This window comes from Musca autumnalis, unplaced genomic scaffold (genome assembly GCF_047663935.1).
Source record: "Musca autumnalis isolate F117 unplaced genomic scaffold, ASM4766393v1 scaffold_1, whole genome shotgun sequence".
Classification (NCBI taxonomy): domain Eukaryota; kingdom Metazoa; phylum Arthropoda; class Insecta; order Diptera; family Muscidae; genus Musca; species Musca autumnalis.
The window spans coordinates 48,771,376-48,799,122 of NW_027411644.1; the positions used below are offsets into that span (position 1 = coordinate 48,771,376).

The window sequence follows — 27,747 nt, forward strand, 5'->3', positions numbered from 1 at the left end:
TATGTCCCCAAAGAATTAAAATATCGACCATAAATAAAATTTTATATTTTTCATACAAAAGTAATGGTCCATTTCACCCGCTAAAGAATATCAGATCATCATTCAAAATTGTAGGCATCTTTTTCGACCTATACTCCTCTTACCCGGTGCAAAATTTCGTGACTATTGATGTATAATTGCGACTTCTATCGAGTTTATTATTACACTACAAACAAATAACGGAATATATTAGGCTGCAACTCTGTTATCTGATCATGCACACCAACATAATTGGCATCAATTGAAAGGTCAAGCGTTCCACTTTCAAGTATATCTCACTTGTCCGGAATGTCACTTCCAGGAATTAAGATATAAGCTGTATATTAAAAATTTTCACAATTTTCACACAAAAGTTTTGGTCCATTTAACCCTCTAAATATTATCCGATCGCCATCTCAAATTGCAAGCTTTTCCTTTGTGATATACTCTTACCTTATTTAAAATTACGGGTTGATCGGACTATTATTGAGACCTACAGAGCCGCTAGAAAATTGGATATATATTAAGTTTTTGGTCCATTTCACCCGCTAAATATTTCGCGATCATCACCAATAAGAATAGGGATCTATTCTGATCTGAACCCGACCTCCATACAAAATTTCGTGACGATCGGTCCATAATTGCGACCTGGAGCGTGTTTATAATTTATAATGGACAGACGGACGGACGGACACACATCTCAAAATCGCTTTATCTCGTCGAGATATGAAGATTGGTATACCACATTGGGGGTCTCCGACCAATATTTCGCGGTGTTACATGAATTTTTACCAAAACAAACTTATAATACCCTTTTCCACATTGTGGTATAGGGTATAATTATAGCTAATTCGGTCTAGAAATGTGACTTAAAACGTCAAAATACCTGAAATCAGGCGGTAACGTTATATGGGGGCTATTCCAAAACATGGACCTATGTCCACTAGTTGTATACGTTTATTGACATTTAAGAACCCTAAATGTCAATTTATAGCTAAAGCGGTCTGAAAATGTAGCTAAAAACGTCAAAATACTGTAAATCGAGGGGCACCGTTATATGGGGGCTATATCAAAACGTGGACCTATGTCCACAAGTTTTGTTTTATAAGTTTATTATCATTTAAGAACCCTAAATGTCAAATTTTAGCCACATCGGTCTGAAAAGGTAGCTAAAAACGTCAAAATACCGTAAATCGGGGGTACCGTTATTTGGGGGCTATACCAAAACGTGGACCGATATAGCCCAGCATCGAACTTGACCTGCCTGCAAACAAAAGACGCATTTTCCCAAAATATCAGAGAATTTTGGTGGAGAGGTGTGGTGACCACTAAGAACTTCAAATGTCAAATGTTCGAATTACAGCTATTTCGGTTAAAACTTGTAGGTAAAAATCCCAATATACCGAAAATCGGGAGGTACCGTTAACATGTACCTATGTCATAATTTTTTCGAATATACGTTTTTTGGTCACTAAGAACTCTAAATATCAAATTATAGCTAATTCGGTCTAGAAATGTGACTTAAAACGTCAAAATACCTGAAATCGGGCGGTAACGTTATATGGGGGCTATTCCAAAACATGGACCTATGTCCACTAGTTTTGTTGTATACGTTTATTGACACCTAAATGTCAAATTATAGCTAACTCGATCTGAAAATGTACCTAAAAACGTCAAAATACCGTAAATCGGGGGGTACCGTTATATGGGGGCTATACCAAAACGTGGACCTATGTCCACAAGTTTTGTGATGTAAGTTAATTGAAACTTAAGAACCCTTAATGTCAAATTATAGCTAAATCGGTCTGGAAATGTAGCTGAAAACTTCAAAATATCGTAAATCGGGGGGTACCGTTATATGGGGGCTATACCAAAACGTGGACCTATGTCCACAAGTTTTCTTATATAAGTTTATTGGCACTTAATAACCCTAAATATCAAATTATAGCTAAATCGGTCTGAAAATTTAGCTAAAACGTCAAAATACCTTAAATCGGGGGTTACCGTTATATGGGGGCTATACCAAAACGTGGAACTATGTCCACAACTTCTGTTATATAAGTGTATTGGCACTTAGGAACCCTAAATGTCAAATTTTAGCTACATCAGTCTGAAAATGTAGCTAAAAACGTCAAAATACCGTAAATCGGGGGGTACCGTTATATGAAGGCTATACCAAAACATGGACCTATGTCCACAACTTTTGTTATATAAGCTTATTGACACTTAGGAACCCTTAATGTCAAATTATTGCTAAATCGGTCTGAAAATTTAGCTAAAAACGTAAATCGGGGGGTACCGTTATATGGGGGCTATACCAAAACGTACCACAGACGGACGGACGGACGTGCACAGATCGACTCAAAATTTTACCCTGATCAAGAATATATATACTTTATAGGGTCGCAAATGAGTATTTCAATGCGTTACAAACGGAAAAACAAACTTAATATACCCTCCATACTATGGTGGAGGGTATAAAAAGTCCAGCTGCCCACATCTGCCACCCGTCAAAATTCCGAAAATCGGGAGCTACGTTTATATGGGAGCTATACCTAAACATAGACCAATACTGAACATTTTTTGCAAGGAGGTATTTTGCTCACTCAGAACTCAAAATGCAAAATTACAGCCAAATCGGTTGGAAAATATGGGTAAAATCGTCAATTTCGAAAATCGGGAGGTATCTTTATACGGGGGCTACACCTAAACGTAGACCGATATTGACCATTTTTTGCATGGAAGTATTTGGTTCACTCAGAACTCAAAATGTCAAATTACAGCCAAATCAGTTGGAAAATTTCCCTAAAATTGTCAAAATACCGAATATCTGAGGGTAGATTTATATGAGGACTATACCTAAACGTGGACCTATATTGAATATTTTTTGCAAGGATGTAGTTCTTTCACTCAGAAATCAAAATGCAAAATAACATCCAAATCGGTTGGCAAATTTGGCCAAAATCGTCAAAATACTAAAATGCGGGCGTTACCTTTCTATCGGAGCTATATCCAAATATGGACCTACATCCACTAAAAATAGTTTTCTATCTTTTTGGCTTGTTATAAAGCAAGGTTTAAAATGTGGAGGCGGTAGCTCGATTAAAATTATTTTTGGCACTCTTTTCCATACAAGTGGGACCACTGTGCTTTGTATTAAATTTAATAACTTTTTGTAATTTTTGTACACTTACTGGTCGAATTTCCAAACACACTTTGGTGCATCTTTCTAACTCTTTATCGGTGAGAATTCTAGCTCTTTCCGTTCACCCAATATAAAGGGTACAAGTGACAGTTTACGTGACTGTCATCCATTGCCACTTGACAGACCAAAAAGACACAAACCGATGTGTATATCATACAATCCAAACAAATTGTTGTCAATCCGACAGCCTGTTAGGAAATGCAGAGTGTCTTTGGACCGACTGACCGGTGTTTGGGCCGACCGACACCATTTCAGAGAAGATGAATTTACGAGTATATACGGAAAGGGTACAACAAAAACATTTCGGTCAAATTTATTCTTGGGCACGAGTCGTCATAAAATTGGTGAAAAGTTCTTCGTTTCAACCACTAAAATTACGGAAATCGCTAGTCTTAACGATTTTAGTCGATTTGGAGTGTTTAGAAATTTTCAGTCACATTTTCACTGCATTTAATCTTATAAATACGTTTTATATTCACTCCCTTATAATATAAAAATACCTTGATTATACTTTTTAATTTATTTATAAAGCATTGTTATGATAGTAATTATCTGTCGTTATAAAAAATGTAAATAACACAATTTCCCCGTTATTTAAAAAAAATGTGATTTAACTTTAGTTTTGTTATTTACTTGGAAGCAAAAAATATGTTAACCTCTTGTGCGCAATTTTGTAATTAAAATATATAGCCATAAATTGACATTTTAAAAATAGTTTTTATTTATTTAACATTTAGATAATAATTTCTCTATTTATTTTATTATAATACAAAATAAATTTTGTTTTTGTTTGCTTTATTTTTAAATTAATAAAAAACACTTAATAAATTTTACACATGATGACAATGGATATTAATTATTTTATATACTTCTAACGAATATCAGTAGCGTATTAACCATAATCCTATATTGACATAGTTTTAGACTCTTTTAAGAGTAACATCCATGCGGGGAAATAAATTAGTTTAAGGTAGTTTATAACTAGTACACACAATTACCACAACGGGTAATTTTACGATTATTTTCCATTACGCCAACTAACTATTAACATGGGGATGAGCTAGGCAGTGGACAATTGTCCATCACTGCATTACTTTTAATAAGTTATAAACCAACTATTTTTGACTAATTTATATCTAACTATTTTATGAGTTTTTATAGTCAATTTAAAAATGTTATTTTTGTCTTAAAGAGAGTGAGAATATTTTTTTTTTATTTATATTATATTTCTTTTAATTTTCTCTTTTGCTTTAATCTGTGGCTTCTTATTTTGACACCAGTTGTTTCTCAGTTATGTTTCCTGTTATTCCTCTTTTGGTATGTCGAGTCTATCAAAACAAGATTGTATAATTCTATGTTGCATTTATATCTTAATAATTACGAAAGTGTATATGAGAATTATTTGCGTAGAAAACACATTATTGAACAGTGAACGCTTTCAACTGGTTGATCTCTAGATGACTTTTCCACTAATTTATGGTTGGTTGTAGAATAATTACTTTGCAAATGACTATTTTCAAACTGGTTGATAACTAGCTGAAAAGTAGTGCAGAGATAGTCAGTTGTAATTTTTTTTAGTTTTCAATCTGGTTGATCTATAGAAGACTTTTCAACCAATTTGTAGTTAGTTGTAGACTAATGCATTTATAACTATTTTTTCAACCAGTTAAGAAAAGTCCCGTAGGGATTGGCAAGGATTGATAAAGTGTGGAAAAAGTCACACACACACACACAATAACATATGTTTCATTATGACATATAAGAAGGAATGAGTTTAAACTATATTCAAAGTAATGTTTTATTGTAGCAAGCAAATCCTATTTTTCTGTTCATGACATATTTAATGTTCCGAAACGAAAACAAAGAACGGAACACAACATTTGCACTATCATTGTAATGACAAAATTTAAACAAATCGTTTGTTCATAACCACAAGAAAGGAAAAAAAGTAACGCTCACACAATCAAGAAAACAAAACAACAACTTGTGGTCAGCATCACACAAAAACTTACAAGGAAAGTGATGTCATCTGATGTTGACAAAGTACAGAAAGAAAACAACATTTAAAACCAAAGATAACTAAGGAAAAAATCTGAAAAAGGTAAGTTACAACAAACATAGAAATAAAAACTAATGACATAAACGGAACTATAAACCGTTTTCTTTTGACATGATGAAGGTGTTGACATATTTATTGTTGCTGTAATATCAGATATCAACAAAGAAAGCAATAAACATGTTTTCTGCTTCTTGTTTTGAAAATGTAAAATGAATTTTTTTAAGTTTTTTTGATGTACAGTTTCATGAAAGAAATAGCAACGTAAGAAAAAAACAAAATTACTTATTTCATGAGGTGACTGACAGACATGCGTATGGTTTATGAACATTTGTATGGCATATGTCATACGCAACAATGTACCACATGTTGAAATGAAATAAATTGAAATACTGAAATATTACGCTCAACAAGACATCAAAACATTTTCTAGTGATTATACTCTAGTGATTATACGAATAATCGTTAATTTTGAAATATTTTTTGAGTGAAGATAATGCTGAATTTTTAAATATTTTTCCAAGGGACTGTAGGAGCCAATAATCGTGGACTTCTTTACCAATTAATCGTCGATTTTGAAATATTTTTTTCTGAGAGGCTTCTTGAATGACTAACTGTGAATTTTTAAATCTGGTTTGGAGTGTTGGACCAATTATCAGGGGGTATTTAGAGATTTTTCTGAGGGTCTGTTGGGGCAAATAATAAAACTCTTTTCTAAACGACTTCTTTAGCGAGTGATCGTTAGTTTTGAAATATTTGTTCTTCGTGTATTTTGAAAGATATTTTCACAGGAACTGTTGGAGCCAATAATAGTGGAATTTAAACGATTTTTTCTTCAGCGGAGTGTTGAAGCCTATTATCGTAGATTTTTAAAGATTTGTTCAGATGGACTCTTGGTTCCAATAATAGTGGATTTGTAAAGATTTTTTCAGAGGAATTATTATAGTCAATATCCATTAATTATACACTACACCACAATGTGGAGTGGCTATTATAAGTTTGTTCGTCGCAGACTCAACATGTGGTATACCAAAATTAATATCTCGAAGAAATAAAGCGATTTTGATAAGTGTGTCCGTCCGTCCGTTCATTAAAAATTGTAATCAACATTCTAGGCCGCAATTATGGACCGATCGTCACGAAATTCTGTATGGAGGTCGGGTTCAGACCAGAATAGACTCCTATTGTTATTGGTGATGATAGCAAAATATTTAAGTGGTGAAATAGATCAAATACAATATTTGTTAACGATTTTATAGCGGCTCTGCAGATCGCAATTCTAGTCTGATCCACAAAAAATTTAAGTAGAGTTTGGGTTTAATGCGAAAAAACTTGCACTTTAACATGGCGAAGAGTTAAAACTTAGCGGGTTATATGGACCAAAACTTTTGTTTGAAAATTGGTAAAGCTTTTAGTTTAATGACTATATCTTTATTCTTGGAAAATATGTTAAAACCACTTAAGTCATATTTAGAAGAGGAACTTTTTACCTTTCCATTGATGCCAGTTACGTTGATATACGTGGCCAGTTAATAGAGTTGCAGGCCACTATATACAGGGATCCCTCAGTTTTAAAAGTCTGTAGTGTAACAATTATAACGTTAGAGGTCGCAGTTTTAGTTCAATACTGATAAATTTGTGCACGAGGTAAGAGTTTTGATTAAAGATAGTGCCAAAATTTTTTGATAATGATGGGATAGCATTTAGCGTGTGAGAGTGACCATGACATTTGTGGTAAAAGTATCCAAATTTAATTATGGTCTGTATTTAAAATTCTGGGGGGTATATTCGGACAAATTACGAAAACAAAACTTGAAAAACAAATTTTCACCCCTCACTTGATGCAAATTATATCAATCTGACTGCTACGATATCGGAAATACTGTCTAACATAAAAGAGGTTTCTTCCATATGTGATTTGGTTGGTTTGTAGAGAACTCACGGTGCGCCTGAACTAATTTTAAATAAATGTGAAGTTTTGTGGACTTTGAAACTAAAATGTCCAAAGATGAGAAAAATCAAAAAACCAAAAAAGAAAAAAAAATACCGGATGTATTTGTAAATAAATCGCGGTCAAAGTTCACATTTGTAGAGTTTTTTAGGTTTTCAGGATTTTGCTTGAAAACGACAAGTCTTATCGAAATGGGACTAGACAAAATGTTATAGCTGTGAAAATTCTCTGCAAGAGTGACATTTATGATTTTTCAAAGGTTTCACAATTTTTGAGATATAGGCGTTTAAATTTGGACATTGCACGGATTTGATCGCCTGCTTCCAAAAATGCTAGTCTTGACATTGTTTTAGATTCAGGCGATGTAGTTAGCGCGTTTCTAAAGAATGCAAGAGCATAGTTGTAATTAAAATAATTAGATGTCCAATTTCAGGAATTTAGATCAATTATATATATTTATATTTTCTACAAATACTACTGAACTGATTTTCCTGAAATTGTCAAGGCATGTACAGCGATGGCGGTGAAAATAGGCTACATATTTTGTTGAATTTGGGAAGGGACGGGGTACTTCCCCTATACCCTATTTCTTTAAAAATGCTATATCTATATAAATAAAAACCAAGTGTCGTTCGTTGGTAATGACATCATTTGAAAGCGGCTGGACCAATTTGGATAATTCTTTTTTTGAAATGTTCATCATAACCCAACTTCGGTTTTTATGCAAAGAAAATTTGACCACGCCTACTTTTTTCAATTTTTATCTTTTCTACAAAAACTACTGAACTGATTTTTAAAAATGATATATCTATATAAATAAGAATCAAATGTCGTTCGTTGGTAATGGCATCAGTTGAAAGCGGCTGGACCGATTTGGATAATTATTTTTCTGAAATGTTCTTCAAAACCCAACTTACGCCCAATTTTTATCAATTTTTAATTTTAAGTTTTTCTAAAAAAATACTAAACTGATTTTCATGGAATTGTCATGGCATGTACAGGAATGGCCCCCGGTGAAAATTGGCTACAAATTTAGTTTTTGAACGGGCGGAGTACTTCCATTATTCCCTATTTTTATATGCTATATTTACAAGAATTACGAATGTACCGGTTTGAAAATAATTTTGCGAGACAATTGTGATTGTGTATCCGACCTTACATGCTTATTTGAATAGGTAGATACTTTGATATAGCCTCATAGGCGGTACCTTTCACCTGGCTGAACACATTTTTTAGATTAGATAAGATAATTTAGGCATTTGGGGTATCCATGGTCGAAAAATGTTTCCAGCTAAATTTGAGAAAGGAAACTAAGTACTCGATTTTAATTAAGACTATTTTATGGTGGAGGGTCGAATTTAGCGTTTTTACTTGTTAATTATGAAATATATTTTCATTGTGGATTTTTACGATTTTTTCAAAAGGACTGTTGGAGGTAGTATTCGTGAATTTTCAAAAGTATAAGATTTTACTTTTAAGAAATTCCTTTTGTGAATTTTAAAAAATATTTTCACAGGGACTGTTGGTGCCAAAAATAGTAGAATTTTAAAGAGTCTTCCTTCAGATGGACTGTTGGAGCTAATAGTGGTGGATTTTAAAAGTTGTTTGCAGCGTAACTGATGTCAATACTCATGGATTGTAATGTCGGCGCGACTGTTGGAGTCAATAATCTTTGATTTAAAAAAAAAAATCTGAGGGATTTCTTGGGCAATAAATTGTTAATTTTGAAATATTTTTCCAAAGAACTCCTTCAGCGTATAATCGTTAAATTAAAAAAAAATATTTTTTAATGACTGCTGAGGTAAACAATTGTAGATAAAATATTACGCAGATTGTTGGAGATTATTTTCTGATCGCCGACAGTGTTTTTATAGTTGAGGGTCGTATGTGGATAAATATGGGCTACATAGACCTGCGGTTTCCTATAGCCGCCACATATCGGTGGTGACCGTTTTTAAGTATTAGGTTAATTTTTCAACCGATTTTGCTGCAAATTGGTGTATTGGGGTTTCAGTGGATGGAGAACATATGTACAAAATATTGTCAGTATCTGTTCGCGTATAGGTATAGCCGTCATTGAGCGGTAGCGGCCAATATAATATATTTTAAAGATTCCAAGTACACTTACCAATCTATTTGTTTGCTTTTTGGTATTTTATGTTCTCCGTAGGTAAGTATTTTCTCGTTTTGCTATAGCCCCAATATGAGGGGGGCACCTCATTTGGGATATTTAAATGGTGTTAGGTAATTATTGCCAACCAAGTTTGGTTTACTTTAAAATTTGTTTTCATTGAATAGAAAATATTTTAAAAAACAATTCAGAGCATAGATCCTTGCTTTGGCACCACCCTCCCCCCCCCCCCAATTTTACAAATTGAAAGTTTCGACTGAGGATACGTTTATCTTATTACACGGTTATGCAAATGAGTGTATCACCTAAAAGCATTTGGTGCAACTATGCTTTGTTTTAGGTACTTAACGTTGTCCTGAGAAAACTGCTCAAATTTAACCATTTTTTCTATAAAATGTGAATGAAATTAGCAAGAATATTGAATCTATTTTGGGATAAACGAAACCAACATTGACGTCTAATACCGGTTCTTCTATCAAATTTTCAGAAATATAGATATAAGAAATATTCCAATGACTTTCTGAAAAAGTCGCATATCTCTCAAACCTGCAGCTAATTTTTGGTTTGTCTATAGAATAAAAATAGGAAAAAAAACTTTTTAAGTTAAACGGTTTTATGTTAAACATACATTGCAATGTTTAAGATAAATGTACTAAAAACCAAAAAATAATAAAATAGATACAGTCGTGGGAATTATAAACATATGCATAGACTAGACTAAAATAAAACCGTGGGGCACGTCAATTGTCTACAATCGTTGATTAAAATGTTTGTTTTGTAATGTTACACTATAATTAGGCAGTTGTTCAACCGACAACGATGGACGTGTGATAAGTAGGGCTAGAATGTGGAAACAAGCTAGCAAGATCGATTATAAGCGAGTTTTAGGGTTTCATAGTGGTGAGCGAGTAGTACTTTGTCGATTAAAGACAAACTACGAGCAGTGAAACGCTTCCTCGCCAGGCAGCAGTGTGAATGTCCAACGATAAACTAGTTGAAACACCCGATAAAGGTCGCAATTGTAGTTCAATAGTCACGAAAGTTTGCACGAGGTAAGAGTTTAGGTTGAATAAAATGCCTATAGTTTTGCATGATGATCTGATATTATTTCGCGGTTGACATAGACCATTACTTTTGTATAAAAAATATACAAATTTTAGTTTTGGACCATATTTTCATTCGTGGAGGACATATACTGGCAAAGTAGCCTACATATGGAAAAATGACTAATGATCTTCCCCTGATGCAAATTGCAATAATGTGTCTGCTAGATAACGCACCTACTGCCTGATATATAATGTGTTTTGTGTAGAGAACCACAATTTCCTCCCATGCTACAAATTGTCTCTATCATGACAGAGAATTTTTCAGTTCAGTTGTCAAATTGGATTTTTATACAAATATTGCAGCATGGGGTCGCCTCGCCACATATTTTATACCTCAGGATTTTGGGTAAAGGGGATACAAACAAAATACGAACAAGGATGTGTCTCATCGAAATATTGTTTTTAGACCCCATGTATGTTTGTACGAAATTCGTTTCAGACAATTTGGAGTCTATTTAGCCCTGTCCGTTCATCCGTCTCTCTTAATGTCTACCTTGCTGGCGCGCACGATAACTCTCGAATGGATCTACCGATTAGAACCAAATTTTATACATCGTAATATTTTGCCCAAACTTTGTTTAAGTTCGAATGTAGGCTATGTCAATTCACACCTCCCCCAAAAAAGTTCAAAATTGTTTTCGAAATATTGTGTGAACGATAACTGGCGAAGTGAGCAATCGATTTGCTCCAAACTTTCCATATATTATTCCTTCCAGATATAGATCGGATAAGACTATATCTGTCCACACAAAATTCGGAAAAGGGAAATTTAAGAGTCCTCTCGAATCGTTTTGAATTTTTTTTCAGCAGATTGTACTTGCGCTGCAAATCCTCAAGTTAATTCTCAAGGGAATTTTCTGATTGGTCGAAACTTTACACATCGTATTATTTCATCCAGTTATGTGTCGGGTCTGAATATGGACTATATCGGTCTGTCCTTCGAGTACCTCCCACACAAAATTTGGGAAAAGTGCAGTTTGAGGACCAGTATCGGATATATTTCATAATTTTTTTTTTTTTTTTTTTTTTTTGAAGAACTTCCTTTTTACGTTCCCTATTCTGGTCCCTTTCCCGGGGTAAGTCATACTTCCTGAGATAACAGTCCAGATGTTCCAAAAACCCTGCCGGCTCCAACTAAAATTACAAATCTGAAAAAAATAATTCTCAAATATTTCTGAAACTCAGATTCCACGTATTTTAAAGCAAACTCGTGTTACAAAATAAATATATTTTTAGAGGCTGAAGGTATGTCACCGTAGGCGCAGCTGACTTATACTATCTTCTTTGCTGTATAATTGAATTTGAATAATTTTTGGACTTATAAATTTGTTTGCATGCCAAATTTTTGAATTTCTATTCATTGTTAATTATTTCTACCGGTATAAAATATATTTTTGATATCACAATATATGCCCACAATGAACTATTTTCGAAGCATATGTGAGGTACAAGTGCACAATTCAGGACGATAGATTTTCAATAAACTCGCAATTTTCCCAATTATCAAATATACCAAATTGCGTGGTATATATGTGTAGTTATTTTAGGTGTATTCCAAAAAGGAAGTTGATATTCAAAGCCAATTTGAAGATGTAGCAGGAGGGGCTAATCAATGTGAATTTTCCAATTTTCGAATATTTTTTAGAAATGTATAATTTATACATTTTTCCACAAACATCCCAGTAAAGAAAGGGAGGCTTCTCTTATATCAATGAATTCATATTATGTATTATGTATGTATATTGATATGTGACCTAGTGTCCTAAGTTGCCACTTGTAGAGACGATTTTCATGTCTGAAATACTCAGCAAATATCACCAACATTACTAAAGGGTTTTTTGCCACCGTAGACAGTTTGATGGGAATCGAACCCGGACATTCAGCGTGCAAGGCGGTTGCACTTAGCTAATTCCTACAGCTTGTGGTGTAGGGTATCACATGGTCGGCCCCGTCCGACTATAGGCTTTGCTTACTTGTTTTATTTTCTAGTTTTTAGTTTTTATTTCGCATTCTGTTTAATTCGTTTAGTGCTTCATTATTGCAAGGTTTCTTGCCCGTTAGTTTATTGCAGTCCAACTCCTCTATACGTAGTCCCTGCAAAGATCTTACTCTACTAAGAGCCACGTAGGCTTGACCTTCTTCAAACAGTTTCGCACCTAAGTATACGACTGCGTGATCCACAGTGCTGCCCTGCATTTTATGTATAGTAGAAGCCCATGATAGTATTAAAGGCAACATTCTTCTTTCAGCCGTCCCGTAATTGTACTTAGCTGGAAACTGTATGGCTTTCGGGTGTATAAGATGTACTGTATAGTGCACTGTATTCTTCTTGTCAAGCCCTTTTATTTGATACCCATATTGGTGGGATTGATAAAAAATTGTTATCAGCCATTTGGTAGCGGCGGCCATCTTAGATTTCAATTTTGCATAGTAAATTGTATTCTACTTGTTGAGACCTTTCATTTGATACCCATTTGAGGGGATTGATAAAACCTACGTTATCCGCCATTTTGTAGCGGTCGCTATCTTGATTTCAATTTTTTATAGTATATTGTATTCTGCTTGTTGAACACTTTCATTTGATACCCATATTGATGGGATTGATAAAACCTACGTTATCCGCCATTTTGTAGCGGCCGCCATCTTGGATTTAAATTTTTATAGTATATTGTATTCTGCTTGTTGAGCCCTTTCATTTGATACCCATATTGATGGATTGATAAAACCTACGTTATCCGCCATCTTGGATTTCAATTTTTTATAGTATATTGTGTTCTGCTTGTTGAGCCCTTTCATTTGATACCCATATTGATGGGATTGATAAAACCTACGTTATCCGCCATCTTGGATTTCAATTTTTTATAGTATATTGTATTCTGCTTGTTGAGCCCTTTCATTTGATACCCATATTGATGGGATTGATGAAACCTACGTTATCCGCCATTTTGTAGCGGCCGCCATCTTGGATTTCAATTTTTTATAGTATATTGTATTCTGCTTGTTGAGCCCTTTCATTTGATACCCATATTGATGGGATTGATAAAACCTACGTTATCCGCCATTTTGTAGCGGCCGCCATCTTGAATTTATAATGATAATGAATAAATATAATTGTATTGTCACCAAAATCCAAAGTGTATACAAAATTTCAGATTAGTCGGTTGACAGGAAGAGGGTGAAATTTGAATTACTAAATTTGACCCAAGAATAAATAATAAATAAATAAAAAAACAAACGGGGTGAGCTGAATAAAACCATTTAAAAATATCCTACATCTCAGAAAATGTGCGATTTATTCTGCATTTCACCACAATACATTAAAAAAACCTCCAAAACTTATAAAAAATAATTTAGTAGACTTTCAAAAAAGCAAACTAAATTATATATTACAAATCTATAAACGCCAAATAATCAAAAAATTGTCGAGAATTATAACAGCAACAAAAACTATAGTCAACTAACGTACAATTTGTTGGTATCACTATATTACTTAAGCAAAGCTAAAAACAACTTTTTAAGAAAATACATATTGTAAAGTAGAGTTACATTAGGCAAATATTTGCTCCAGCGACCGGCATTGTGCGCTTACTGAGATCAAGTGGGCGTTAGTAATACATTGAATTTTATGCTCACTTGCTCTCAGTAAGCGCACAATGCCGGTCGCTGGAGCAAATATTTGCCTAATGTGACCTTACCTTAAAACAAAGGTGCAATTTTTAAGTGCATTTCTGAATATGAGGCATTAGTCATGGGATACTTAGCAATATAATTCAACAAGAATCTCATTAGTTTTATGTACTTTACTTTTTGAGTAAAGTTCCACTAAAGTTCCCATATTTCGCAGTGTGCGCCGTACGTTTCTGCAGTCACCCTAAATTGTTGGTAACAAATTTGGAATAATTCTTTTATTCGCAAATCCGGCTTTGATTTCTCTTGCGAAAAAGGGGGTTTTCAGAACCAAGCCTATTTGATGCCATATTATAAGAAATTTAGAAATTGATCTTTGGTATTACCGACGTGGTCTTCAAAAGAAGGAATTTTCATATGGTTTGATTTATACTTGTAAAATTTTCGTCGATATGTTGGTCATTATCGTTTGAACACAATTTTAACACATATTATTTAGTTTACATGTATTTTGCTTTTATTTTAATTTATAACTTTTTTTAATCTGATAATATGATTAAAATTTCAAAACTTTAACACACTTTTAATATACTGTCCCCGAAACGATTATAATAAAATAAATCTCTGTTTAATATTGCAAGCGAACATCTCATTGCTGCAAAGTAAAGAAAAATCACTCTTATAGTCTCTTTTAATCTGTACACTATTAATGGCTCTAAATCAAAGATTTATATCTCCACCCCACACCCCCTCATACATAAGGCTCTGACAACATTTTCTTGATCATTATATTTGTGGCAGGTCATCACATCAATCTTCTCGTCATGGTACGGCAGTTGAATATAATGAACACTATAAAGGATTATTATCTCAACCTGCATTAACACAGCGGAAGCTTAGAATTGACTTTGGCACCAGCCAGCATGTGAGTTTCACATTTGACTTATGTATGTACGACATAAATGACACTGCAGAATTCTTAATTATAGCTTTTGATGACATAAAGTATATATCTCGTTTATTATGGCAAGGCAAGCACCACTAAATACATGTTTAGATACAAACGTACGTTCATTACATTTCTACTTGCAACCATAAAGATAATACTTCAAATATTCGTTATAATAGCCCTCACGCACACACACGCACACTCTCACACAACTGTTTTAAGAATCTATATATGTGAAGGACATCAATGTCCATATTTTGTTTGTGTATGAAGAAAATTCGCCAACCAATGTAATGTGTGTGTGTGCATAAACAATCATTACGTAATTTTCCCTAGGCCATAATTATAAACATTTTACTTTCATGTCCTGTAATAAATTGCACACAGATTTACTTTATATCAAAAAGCTCTTCCTCTTCCTTCAACCAAATGAACAATAGTTCAATGATTGAATAAATAGATGGCAACATTCTGAACAAATACATACTATCCGTAGGAAGTCAAATGGAGATTATAATCTCTCGTAATTTATTGTAATAATGCTACAGGTGCACAAATAGATTGGATGTGCAAATTAAAAGAAAAGGATATTATTGCATAATAAAGACGGAAATGTACTATTTTCATAATACCTTAATGGTATATGGCCTTAAGGTATTGTTTACAAAGGAAAAGGACAAATTGTTTAAAATAAATATAAAATGTTAAACTCAACAATAGGCAATTGCGGTTAAATTCGTACATGCTTCACTCTGTCTCTTGACGACTTCAATAGACAGGCAAGCTCTAGACGGAAGAATACTTAGAGTCCTCTTTAGAGAGAACACGCCTTGATGTTTTTTAAAAACTGCAGTCTTCTTGAGGTCTTCTAAAGACAGAATTTTTATTAGACCACCCTTTGAGGATATCTATAGAAAGACGAAATTTGGAGGTATTTTCTAGGAAGACAACCACATAAGGTCTTCTATAGACAGAAGACAACTTGAATTCCTCTATAAGCAAAAGACATGTTGTATCTTCTGTAGATAGAAGATTTTCTATACTCAGAAGATTTCTTCTTTTGTCTATAAAAGATTTCTTCTTACGATTTTCTATGGGTGGAAAACATCTTACGGGCTTCTATATATGAAGACATTTTGGAGGCTTTTATATAGAGAAGACTTTTGTAGGTCAACAGTGTAGAGACCTTCTGATGTCTTCTGTAAAAAGAGAAAACCTAATAAGTTTTTCCAATTTCCGACAGAAAACTCCTTGAGACCTTTTAGACACAGACGAACTCTTGAGGTCTTCCATGGATGGAAGACATCGTGAGGTTTTCTGTAGAAAGATATGTGCAGGCCTTCTATGACAGAAGATATAGACTGAACACCCTTTCAGATCTTCTATAAATAGAAGACATGTTGGGTCTTCTGTAGACACACAACTTTTTGAATTTTTATATGCGCAGAAGATCTCTTGAGGTCTGCTGTAGACAGAGGATCACCTGAGGCCTTCTATAGACTGATGTAATACATATACAAAAGTCTTCTTGCGGTATTGTATAGACAGAGCTGCTATTGAGGTCCTCTGTAGGCAAAAGACCTCTGAAATGCCTTCCCGAGAGAGGGAGATCTTGAGGTCTTCTATAAACGGAATGTTTCTCAAGATCTTACTCTTGAAGTCTCCTATATCTATAGAAAAAAATACATCTTGAGGTCTTCTATAGACAGTAGACCTCTTGATGTCTTCTATAGACAGTAGACCTCTTGATGTCTTCTATAGACAGAAGACCTCTTGAGGTCTTCTATAGACAAAAGACCTCTTGAGGTCTTCTAAAGACAGAAGACCTCTTGAGGTCTTCAATAGACAGAAGATCTTTTGAGGTCTTTTATAGACAGAAGACCTTTTGGGGTCTTCTATGGACAGAAGACCTCTTGACGTCTTCTATATACAGAAGACCTCTTGAGGACTTCTATGGACAGAAGACGTCTTGAAGTCTTCTATAGACAAAAGACCTCTTGAGGTCTTCTATAGACAGAAGACCAATTGAGGTCTTCCATAGACATAAGACCTCTTGAGGTCTTCTATAGACAGAAGACCACTTCAGGTCTTCTGTAGAGAGAAGACCTTTCGGGCTCTTCTATAGAGAGGAGACCTTTTGGGGTCTTCTATAGACAGAAGAGCTCTTGAGGTCTTCTGTAGACAGAAGACAGAAGACCTCTTGAGGTCTTCAATAGACAGAAGACCTCTTGAGGTCTTCAATAGACAGAAGACCTCTTGAGACCTTCTATAGACAGAAGACCTCTTGCGGTCTTCTATAAATAGAGGACCACGTGAGGTCTTCAATATAAAATAGACTTCTTAATGCCTTCAGTAGAGAAAAAAGGCCTTCAATAGGGAGAATACCTGTTAAGGACTTCTATAGAGAAAATACTTCTTGAGGTCTTCTGTAGGCAGAAGACCTCGTGAGGTCTTCTATAGACAGAAGACCTCTTGAGGTCTTCTATAGACAGAAAACCTCTTGAGGTCTTCTATAGACAGAAGACCTCTTGAGGTCTTCTATAGACAGAAGACCTCTTGAGGTCTTCTAAAGACAGAAGACCTCTTAAGGTATTCTATAGACAGAAGTCCTCTTCTATAGACAGAAGTCCTCTTCTATAGACAGAAGTCCTCTTCTATAGACAGAAGTCCTCTTCTATAGACAGAAGTCCTCTTCTATAGACAGAAGACCTCTTGAGGTCTTCTATAGACAGAATACCTCTTGAGGTCTTCTATAGACAGAATACCTCTTGAGGTCTTCTATAGACAGAAGACTCTCTTGAGGTCTTCTAAAGACAGAAGACCTCTTAAGGTATTCTATAGACAGAAGTCCTCTTCTATAGACAGAAGTCCTCTTCTATAGACAGAAGTCCTCTTCTATAGACAGAAGTCCTCTCTATAGACAGAAGACCTCTTGAGGTCTTCTATAGACAGAATACCTCTTGAGGTCTTCTATAGACAGAATACCTCTTGAGGTCTTCTATAGACAGAAGACCTCTTGAGGTCTTCTATAGACAGAAGACCTCTTGAGGTATTCTATAGACAGAAGACCTCTTGAGGTATTCTATAGACAGAAGACCTCTTGAGGTCTTCTATAGACAGTAGACCTCTTGATGTCTTCTATAGACAGAAGACCTCTTGAGGTCTTCTATAGACAGAAGACCTCTTGAGGTATTCTATAGACAGAAGACCTCTTGAGGTCTTCTATAGACAGAAGACCTCTTGAGGTCTTCTATAGAATGAAGACCCTCTTGAGTTCTTCTATAGAATGAAGACCTCTTGAGTTCTTCTGTAGACAGAAGATCTCTTGAGGTCTTCTATAGACAGAAGACCTCTTGAGTTCTTCTATAGACAGAAGACCTCTTGAGGTCTTCTATAGACAGAAGACCTCTTGAGTTCTTCTATAGACAGAAGACCTCGTGAGGTCTTCTATAGACAGAAGACATCTTGAGGTCTTCTATAGACAGAAGACCTCTTGAGGTCTTCTATAGACAGAAGACCTCTTGAGTTCTTCTATAGACAGAAGACCTCTTGAGGTCTTCTATAGACAGAAGACCTCTTGAGTTCTTCTATAGACAGAAGACCTCTTGAGGTTTTCTATAGACAGAAGACCTCTTGAGGTCTTCTATAGACAGAAGACCTCTTGAGGTCTTCTATAGACAGAAGACCTCTTGAGGTCTTCTATAGACAGTAGACCTCTTGAGGTGTTCTATAGACAGAAGACCTCTTGAGGTCTTCTCTTGAGGTCTTCTATAGACAGAAGACCTCTTGAGGTCTTCTATAGACAGAAGACCTCTTGAGGTCTTCTATAGACAGAAGACTTCTTGAGGTCTTCTATAGACAGAAGACTTCTTGAGGTCTTCTATAGGCAGAAGATCTCTTGAGGCTTTCTATAGACAACGACCCCTTGAGGTCTTCTATAGAGAGAACACCTCTTCAGGTCTTCTATAGAGAGAACACCTCTTGAGGGCTTCTATAAAGAGAAAACCTCTTGAGGTCTTCTATATGGAGAAGGCCTTTTGAGGTCTTCCATAGAGAGCAGACCTTTTGAGGTATTCTATAGAGAGAAGACCTCTTGAGGTATTCTATAGAGAGAAGACCTCTTGAGGTATTCTATAGAGAGAAGACCTCTTGAAGTCTGCTGTGTATAGAAGGCAGAAGATCTTTTGATGTCTTTTATAGACGGAAGATTTCTTGGGATTAACTTAGGTCTTCAATTGAGTGAAGACGTCTTGAGGTCTTCCAGAGAGAGAATACCTACCCAGCAAGATGTTCGATGCCAAAGATGCCATTCAATCATGGGTGAAAGTGATCTGGAATGTCATCTTTTTAGCATCTTCATCGATAAATTTTATATGAGCGCGGACCCCAAAAGATGCTATTGATTTTTGGATCCAAAGCATGTCATTTACACCAATGCTTTGACATGTCATTTTCACCAATGCTTTGGCATGTAATTTTCACCAACCCTTTGCAAAGACATTATCATTACGACGAGAGTTTTAACAACGTTGGTTGTGATTTCGAGTATCCGACAACATCAAACCTATTGTAAATAATTAATCTTATACATTTAGAAAAATGTGTATAAATAAAAACACAAAATTCATCTCTATTGGATCGATGGAATTTGAACCCATTCTGAACCCATGCTGATGAAAAGATCGGATATTTCAAGACTTCCTTTGCATGGGTTTAAATGCTGATGAAAAGATCGGATCTTTCAAGACTTCCTTTGCATGGGTTTAAATGCTGATGAAAAGATCGGATCTTTCAAGACTTCCTTTGCATGGGTTTAAATGCTGATGAAAAGATCGGATCTTTCACGACTTCCTTTGCATTGGTTCAAATGCTAATGAAAAGATCAGATCTTTCACGACTTCGTTTGAACCAATGCAAAAGATGTCATGAAATCACGTCATCGCATGGAACCCCTTCCTTCAAATTTTGCTGGGTATTGAGGTAGTCAATTTAAATTAGACCTCTTAATGCCTTCAGTAGAGAAAATACATCTTGAGTTGGTTAATAGAGAGAGGTTAATATAGACAGAAGACCTCTTGAGGTCTTCTATAGACAGAAGACCTCTTGAGGTCATCTATAGACAGAAAACCTCTTCAAGTCTTCTATAGACAGAATACCCATAAGGTCTTCTATGGACAGAAGACCACTTGATGTCTTCTATAGACAGAAGAACTCTTTAAGCATTGAAGTCTTCTATGGTCTTGAAGTCTTCTATAGACAGAATACCACTTGCGGTCTTCTATATACAGAAGACCACTTGCGGTCTTCTATAGACAGAAGACCTCTTGATGTCTTCTATGGATAGAATACCTATTTAGGTCTTCTAAAGAAAGAAGACCTCTAGAAATCTTCTAAAGATAAAAGACTCCTTGAGGCCTTCTATAGACAGAAGACCACTTGCGGTCTTCTATAGACAGAAGACCTCTTGATGTCTTCTATGGATAGAATACCTATTTAGGTCTTCTAAAGAAAGAAGACCTCTAGAAATCTTCTAAAGATAAAAGACTTCTTGAGGCCTTCTATAGACAGAAGACCTGTTGAAGGCCTTGAAGAGGACATCTTGAGGACTTCTATAGACAGAAGACCTCTTGAGACCTCTATCCATAGACAAAAGGCCTCTTGAGTTCTTCTATAGACAGAAGGCCTCCTGAGGTCTTCTATAGACATAAGACTTCTTGAAGTGTTCTATAAACAGGAGGCATTTTTATGTCTTCTATAAACAGAAGACATTTTTATGCCTTCAGACAAAAAATTCTATAACAGAAGTCATCAGGTATTTATTTTGCAGAAGACCTCTTGAGTTCTTCCATAGACAGAGGGTCTGTTAAAGTCTTCTATAGACAGAATTCCTCCTGAAGTATTCTTTAAATAGAAGACCTTTGTGGGAAGTCCTCTTGAAACTTGCTGTAGAGAGAGGGCTCTTTGAGTTCTTCTTTAACAGAAGACATTTTGAGGTCTACTATAGGCATAGGATTTCTTGATGCCTTCAATATAAAGAAGACAGCTGAATATCTTTTATATATAGAAGATCTCTTAAGGTATTCGAAAGACAGAAGACTTCTTGGTAAAATATACATATACACAGAAGACCTATTGAATAATTCTTGAGGTCCACAGAATACTTCGTGAGGTCTACTACACATACAAGACATCTTCTACAGACATATAACCTCTTGAAGGTCTTCCATTACTATTTAATTCTCTGGGATCTTCTTTTAATAAAATATTTTCTGAGGAGAAGAAACCTGGAAGTCTGTTGTATACCGAAAGCCTTTTGTAGTCGTCAATAGACGGAAAATCCCTTCAGGTCTTCTATGGGCAGGTGACCTTCAGTAGACAAAAGACCTCTTCGGGGCTTGTATACAGAGAAGTCCAATTGAAGTCTTCTGTTGACAGATTTCTCCTTAAGGCAGAGACGGGCTTCTTTGCAAAGACATTATAGTGAGGGCGCCCACTGAGTTGTTTTTGCATTTGCTTCTCTCTCTCTCTCACTTACAGTGTATGTGAATGGAAACAAACAATAAACATCATGTGGTTGTTGTTTTCTTTACTCATACATACACACATTGAAGGAAATTCTTGGGCGACGCTGCCTTAAGGTCTTCTAAAGAGATATCATATGTATATGGAAAATATGTTGTTTTTAATGAAATTAAGATTGCTCTTTTAGCCTTCAAGTTTAATGTATGTATGTTCTCTAAAATTCTTATGTATATTGTATATTTGTTATAAATTTGTTGATATTTACATTACGAAATCCAATATGACAGAAATATTTGCAAAAATTGTCAAATACCACGACCATTGACAAAAATTACAATGATGTCATATGGATTTTCCAAAATCCCTACAATTGCGTACATACCCTATTGTGTAACACAGTTTTATCTACAATCTCACAATATGTGTTCTACATATAAACAAATATACTTATCCTCCCCACACGTACATGCATGGCAACTGTTTGTATGGTTATCAAATTGTTTGCAATTACATTGAAAGAAAGAAGCCGCTCACACGCATACACATATAATTGTAAGTGCGTACGTGTAGAAATGTGGGTGACAAAATACATTCATTTTCTAGGTTGCGTCATTTTTATGACATGGAAAATACGTGTCTCATTAAGATCAATAAAATGTCCTCAATGGAAAAGAGATGTGTGGACGAATGAGTAGGCAGGCACCAGCAGCAACAGCAGTAGTAGTGTTAATACTTTAATCTTTGTCAAATTGCAAATGTGTGTCATAAAATTAAGTAAAAGACATTGAGTTAGTAATTCAAATGAAATAAATTGGAGGCCATATTAAAAGACATAGAGATAATTTCACATACCAAACTCTTAAGATTATGTTAAGTCACACACAATGTAATGTATATCAAAGCTCATGGTCCACATGTATGTACATGATTTAATGATGTGCATTATTACGAGAATGTATGTAAAATATTTGTATAAGTAATAAACAAAATTTAATTGTGTGTTTTTCTCCTAAGAAATTTTATAATGAAGAAAATATTGTATTTATTTAAAGTTGAAAGTCATTGCAAAAGTTGTTTACAGTTACATTCTAATAGGATACATACCCTCCCCACACAGTGGTGTAGGGTATAATAAAATTTTCCACTCCACACCTTCTGGTACAATTCCACCAAAGTTCAAAATGTGTACACTTTATTATAGACACCACTTGTCAATTTCAGAAAAAAATATAATTATCATAGAAAATGTGATCAAATATTCAAGTCTATCGAAACAATATTGTCTGAGAGTTTTTGAGCTAGAGTTTTGAGCTAGTTATTAGTTATTGTAGATGGCCATTTATCTAAAAACTTCGTAATAACTTACTTTTTCACGGGGTCTCCCCATGAGGCTCTCGAAGCACTGTAATATGCTGCCTTACATCCAGTTTCACACCTGGCCATGAATTGCTTATAATTATTACCGCATACAGTTTTCATGATTTGTATTGCCCCTTATTTTTCGCATATTTTGAAAGCTTAAAGTTTTTCTCCCGGTGAAGATTTCCTTTCAGAATACACTCGAATACTTCTTCAATAAAGGATTCAGCATAAACAATATAAATATGAATTTTAATTCATATTTAGGCTATATAGTTAAGTGTTATATTCGTACGAATGACCTTTCTAAAGAATATGTTAGAAAAAACCAACAGATTAGCGTATATGAGCCAAAATAAAGGATAAAGTCGTTCGTACACATTTTATTCATTTTCAGTGGTATAGAAATTCACCCTCAGAGTTGACACCGGTTGTGAAAAAACTGGTCTGGAGTCGGAGTCGAGCCAAAATTACCTTGACTCCAAAACCTTGGTTGTGCCAAAACACATTGATGCAATGTGTGAACTGATAACCAAAGATTGTCATGTAAAATACCGTGAGATAGAGGCATCTTCGGCATTTCTTCCACCAGCATACATTCGATACTGTTCTCGTTGGATACAGCACAATTCGAAAATTCCTCAAAATAGGGCCGCGGTACTTCAAAAGACGTTTATAAAGTCTTCACAGGTGACAAATCATGGATCTATGCGTATGAGTCCGAAACAAAACAGCAATCGGCGGTGTGAGTCTTCGAAGCCGAGCCAAGCAAAGAAAATGGGAGAAGCAAATGGTCGCCTGTTTCTTTGGCTAAACTGACTATGTGGTACACCACAATTAATTGGCATGAAGTCTTTCGAGAAATTCGAAAAACGAGTAGTACAATATATTAACGTGTGTTCTCACACATTAATTCAAACCAGCACATTTTTGACCGGACAAAACGTGGAATTAATGGGTCTACCGTCGAACAGCCCTGACTCGGCAACCAATAACTACATTTTATTCCCGCACATCAAGAAAAAAAGGCGTGGGCAACGATTTTCGTCGCCAGGAGAAGATGTTGAAGCGTTCAAAAACTATGTTTTAGGGATGTCTCATTCTGAGTGGAAAAAGTGTTTCGACAATAGGTTTGAGCGTTTGCAAAAGTGTATAAGTCATGCTGTAGAATACTTTGGAAAACAATAAACCTATTTTTTGATGATAAATCTTCGTCCAAAGAAAACAAATAAAGAGTGAAAGTTCGGCGAGCCGAAATTTGTATACCCTCGAAATAGGAAATTTTCTGACGGTTGGGAATACTAATTACCAATTACCGCAAATTTGGCCCGACACTGTGTTTACAACTTCAAAATACCTATATTTTGGATCACCGAGAACCTTAACCTTCAAATTACAGCCAATTCAGACCGAAAATATTGATACAGCTGCAATTAGCGCTAGAAAAGTTTTTTTTTTTGCCACTGGGGATCCAAAATGCAGTCACTGAAAAATAGGTAGTAACTTCATAAAACCAGGACCTGGTATAACGGTACCGTTATGTGGGGCTATTCCAAACTGTATTCCTATGTACACAAGTTCTAGTGGAAAAGTAGTTTGACCAATAGAAATCCTACATGCCAATTTACAGCTAATTCTGTCTGCAAATTTATCTAAAATCCTCAAAATTCCCAAAGGAGGTACCGTTAAACGGAGCTATACCAGCGGAGGAGTTTCATGACTGCAGGGAGCCTTTTAATATCAAGTAACGGGTAGAGCTTCAAATATTGACAATTATTAGCGAAGAAATTTTGTGACCACTTCGCTCAAAAAATTTGGCTAAATTGCTCATAAAACCGAAAATAGGGAGGTGTCGTTATACGAGTATAGGGCCTATACCAAAACAATATTGACAATTTCTGGTGGAGAAATGTCGTTACACTTAAAACCTCAAATGACAAATTAAAGCTACTTCGTATTCATCTCCACGAGCTAAAGCTATTTTTAGATCTGTGTCCGACCATTAAACATTGTAATCAAACTACAGGCCTCAATTAAGGATCAATCGTCACAAAGTTTTGCATGGAGGTCGGGTTCGGACGAGAATAGACCCCTATATAAGTGGGTGAGAAGGACCAAAAACAAATATTTTCCCGATTTTGTAGCGGCTCTGTAGGTAGTATGTATAGTCCGATCGGCGTGAAATTTTGAGAAATTTTTGAATTTTTGACAAAGAAGGAGGTTGCAATTTAACATGATGATCAGGTAGGTATAGTTCAATACTGACAAAATTTTGCATGAGGTAAGAGTTTTGGTCAAGGATAATGTCAATGTTTCTGGATAATGATCGGGTATATTTAGCGGGCGAAATTGACCATACTTTGTGTGGGAAAAATATCCAAAATTTAATAATTTGGTTCACATTTCAAATTCTGGGGCATATTCCGACAAATAACGGAAACAAAACTTGGAAACCAACTGTCTACCTCTCCTTTGATGCTAATTATTTTAATGTTGCGGTTAGAATACGAAACTACTGTCTAACATGGGTAATTGATAACAGTTTAATACAAAAATATATCAAAAAATATAATTCGCGAAAATTGCATCCAAACGCACTTCGCGAATTGTTTTCTATTTTTTATTATAAAACAACGAAACACACAAAAAATTTTTTTAAAGAAAGCTTTGTAATTTGTATAGAAGTGTCTGTATCCCCCACGATGTTTGGTATTAAAAATTGGATATATCGGTTCACGTGCCTGCCGATTTTCGATATTTTAAAGGTTGTAGCCTGAATATCCCACCAAAATTGCTGAAATTGGATGACATTTGGTATTAAGTCTTCGATAGGGGTATAAAATATTTCAGACGACAATTATAAGTATAGACCTAAATTTTCATATAGTCCCCACACGGTGCTCTTGAACCAAAATTAAATGGAAGGTGCTTAGACCTGGGAAGTTTTTGCGGATTCTGGTACTTAGCCTTCGTTGGGGGTACAAAATATTCACGCTAAGAATGATCAGTACATGTCACTATTTTCGTCATTTTAAAATTTTTATTCACTTTATTCAATCGTTATTTATTATAAAGGGTTCTACGATTGGAGGCTTTTTAAGGACTTTTCTACAGAAGCCTAGAAATAATACCATATGCAAAGTTATGGCCAATTCGGTTATACTCGTAAATAAATAAATTTTGGACCAATGCCAATTCGTGCGCAGCAGCCAGCCAGGCTGACGGACGGATATTGTTAAATCGACTCCAAACTGTCTGAAACACATTTCGTTCAAAAATAATTGGGGAACTGATAGTTTCGATGAGACACATTTTTGGTCGTATCAAAGTGTATATGGTAAAAACCAAAATTTTTTTACAATCGATGAATCCGAATTTCACCCTTTCAGAATTCGCAAACTGTTAACATTAGGCCGGGGTGATTTGAAAACCTTAATGGGCCCTTCGCGTTTCTTATACCTGGGATTGAACTGAGTAAAACAGTCTACTAGACCATAGGTCTATCGTGAAAATCCGATTTTTACTTTAAGTTTTTTATACACGTTTTTTCGACATTTTGGCATATATCAGCCAAACCATTGAGATTTTCGATCAAACACAAGGACAACAATTGTAGCCAAGACAGTAGTTAAGAACTCTCTAATACATCGCAAAAGCATTGGAACGCTCCTTAAAGCGGTTTTGGCCTTAAGAAGGTGCAAACTGGCTACAATTGTTGTCCTTGTGTTCGATCGAAAATCTCAATGGTTTGGCTGTTATATGCCAAAATGTCCAAATAACGTGGATAAACAAACTTAAAATAGCTTATGGCCCTAGTAGCCAATGCTACCTTCTTATTAACTTTGTATTTACTACTAGTTAATGTAAATAAAATAAATAAATAAATAAATAAAATAAAAAACTTAAAGTAAAAATCGGGAGGCTCGATTTTCACGATAGACCTATGGTCTAGTAGACTGTTTTGCTCAGTTCAATCCCAGGAATAAGAAACGCGAAGGGACCATTAAGGTTTTTTCCTTCCATACAAATCGCCCCGGCCTAGTTAACATATTCCATATAGTATGACTGAAATTCTTTAAAATGAAATATTTAAGAAGATTAATTTACATGGAAGCTGCGTTGGCATCAATATAGAAAAATAAGTAAAAATGGGTTGAAGCCAACATGTTTTTTATGTTCCGTTCCGATTTCTGGCTTATCCTTACATTGCACATAGGTTTCAATAAGGAAATTTTTGGCCAAAACTCTATTTTTGAAGTTTCGAAATTTTAACTTTTTTTTGCACAGAATAATAAAAAACACCTCAAGTCTTCTGAAAATAATTAGTTTTTGTAAATAACGTTAGTATTCGTTGATTGGCGCAGTACCAAAGTTGACACTTTTTATGTAAAAATAAAACAGACTTTGTGCTGTAAAATATACAATTTTTGTTGTATTGCGTCGCTGCATAAATATACAGAAGTGAGACCAAAGTTATTATGAATCGGGAAGCTGTTAATGAGTACTTTCATAATATTTACAAAAAGGGCTATGAAATTTGTAAAATTAGCGTAATAAAATCAATTTTTAGGTATATATTAAACATTATTTTTTACAAATATTTTTAAAATATATTTAAACTTTTAAAAAAATGTCCAAGCTTGTCCACCTCCAAATTGATTTTGGAAGATAGCTGGGGGTCTGAACTAATAAATTGAGAAATAAATTCTTGCTCAAATTTGCCACAGTTAAAATAAAGTGGATTTTTCTATTTTAAGATGGGAGAATTTTTTGTAAATACCTGTTGTGACTGTACGTAGTATCCAATTCAAATAGAACGGTAA

The 27,747-nt window shown here is 34.9% G+C and overlaps 1 protein-coding gene across 1 annotated transcript in view; it reads right to left on the bottom strand.

Annotated features, from left to right (window-relative positions):
- The window catches only part of dpr17 (defective proboscis extension response 17), a 126,183-nt gene that overhangs the window by 40,751 nt on the left and 57,685 nt on the right, over positions 1 to 27,747 (bottom strand). The gene's annotated exons all lie outside the window — the stretch shown is intronic.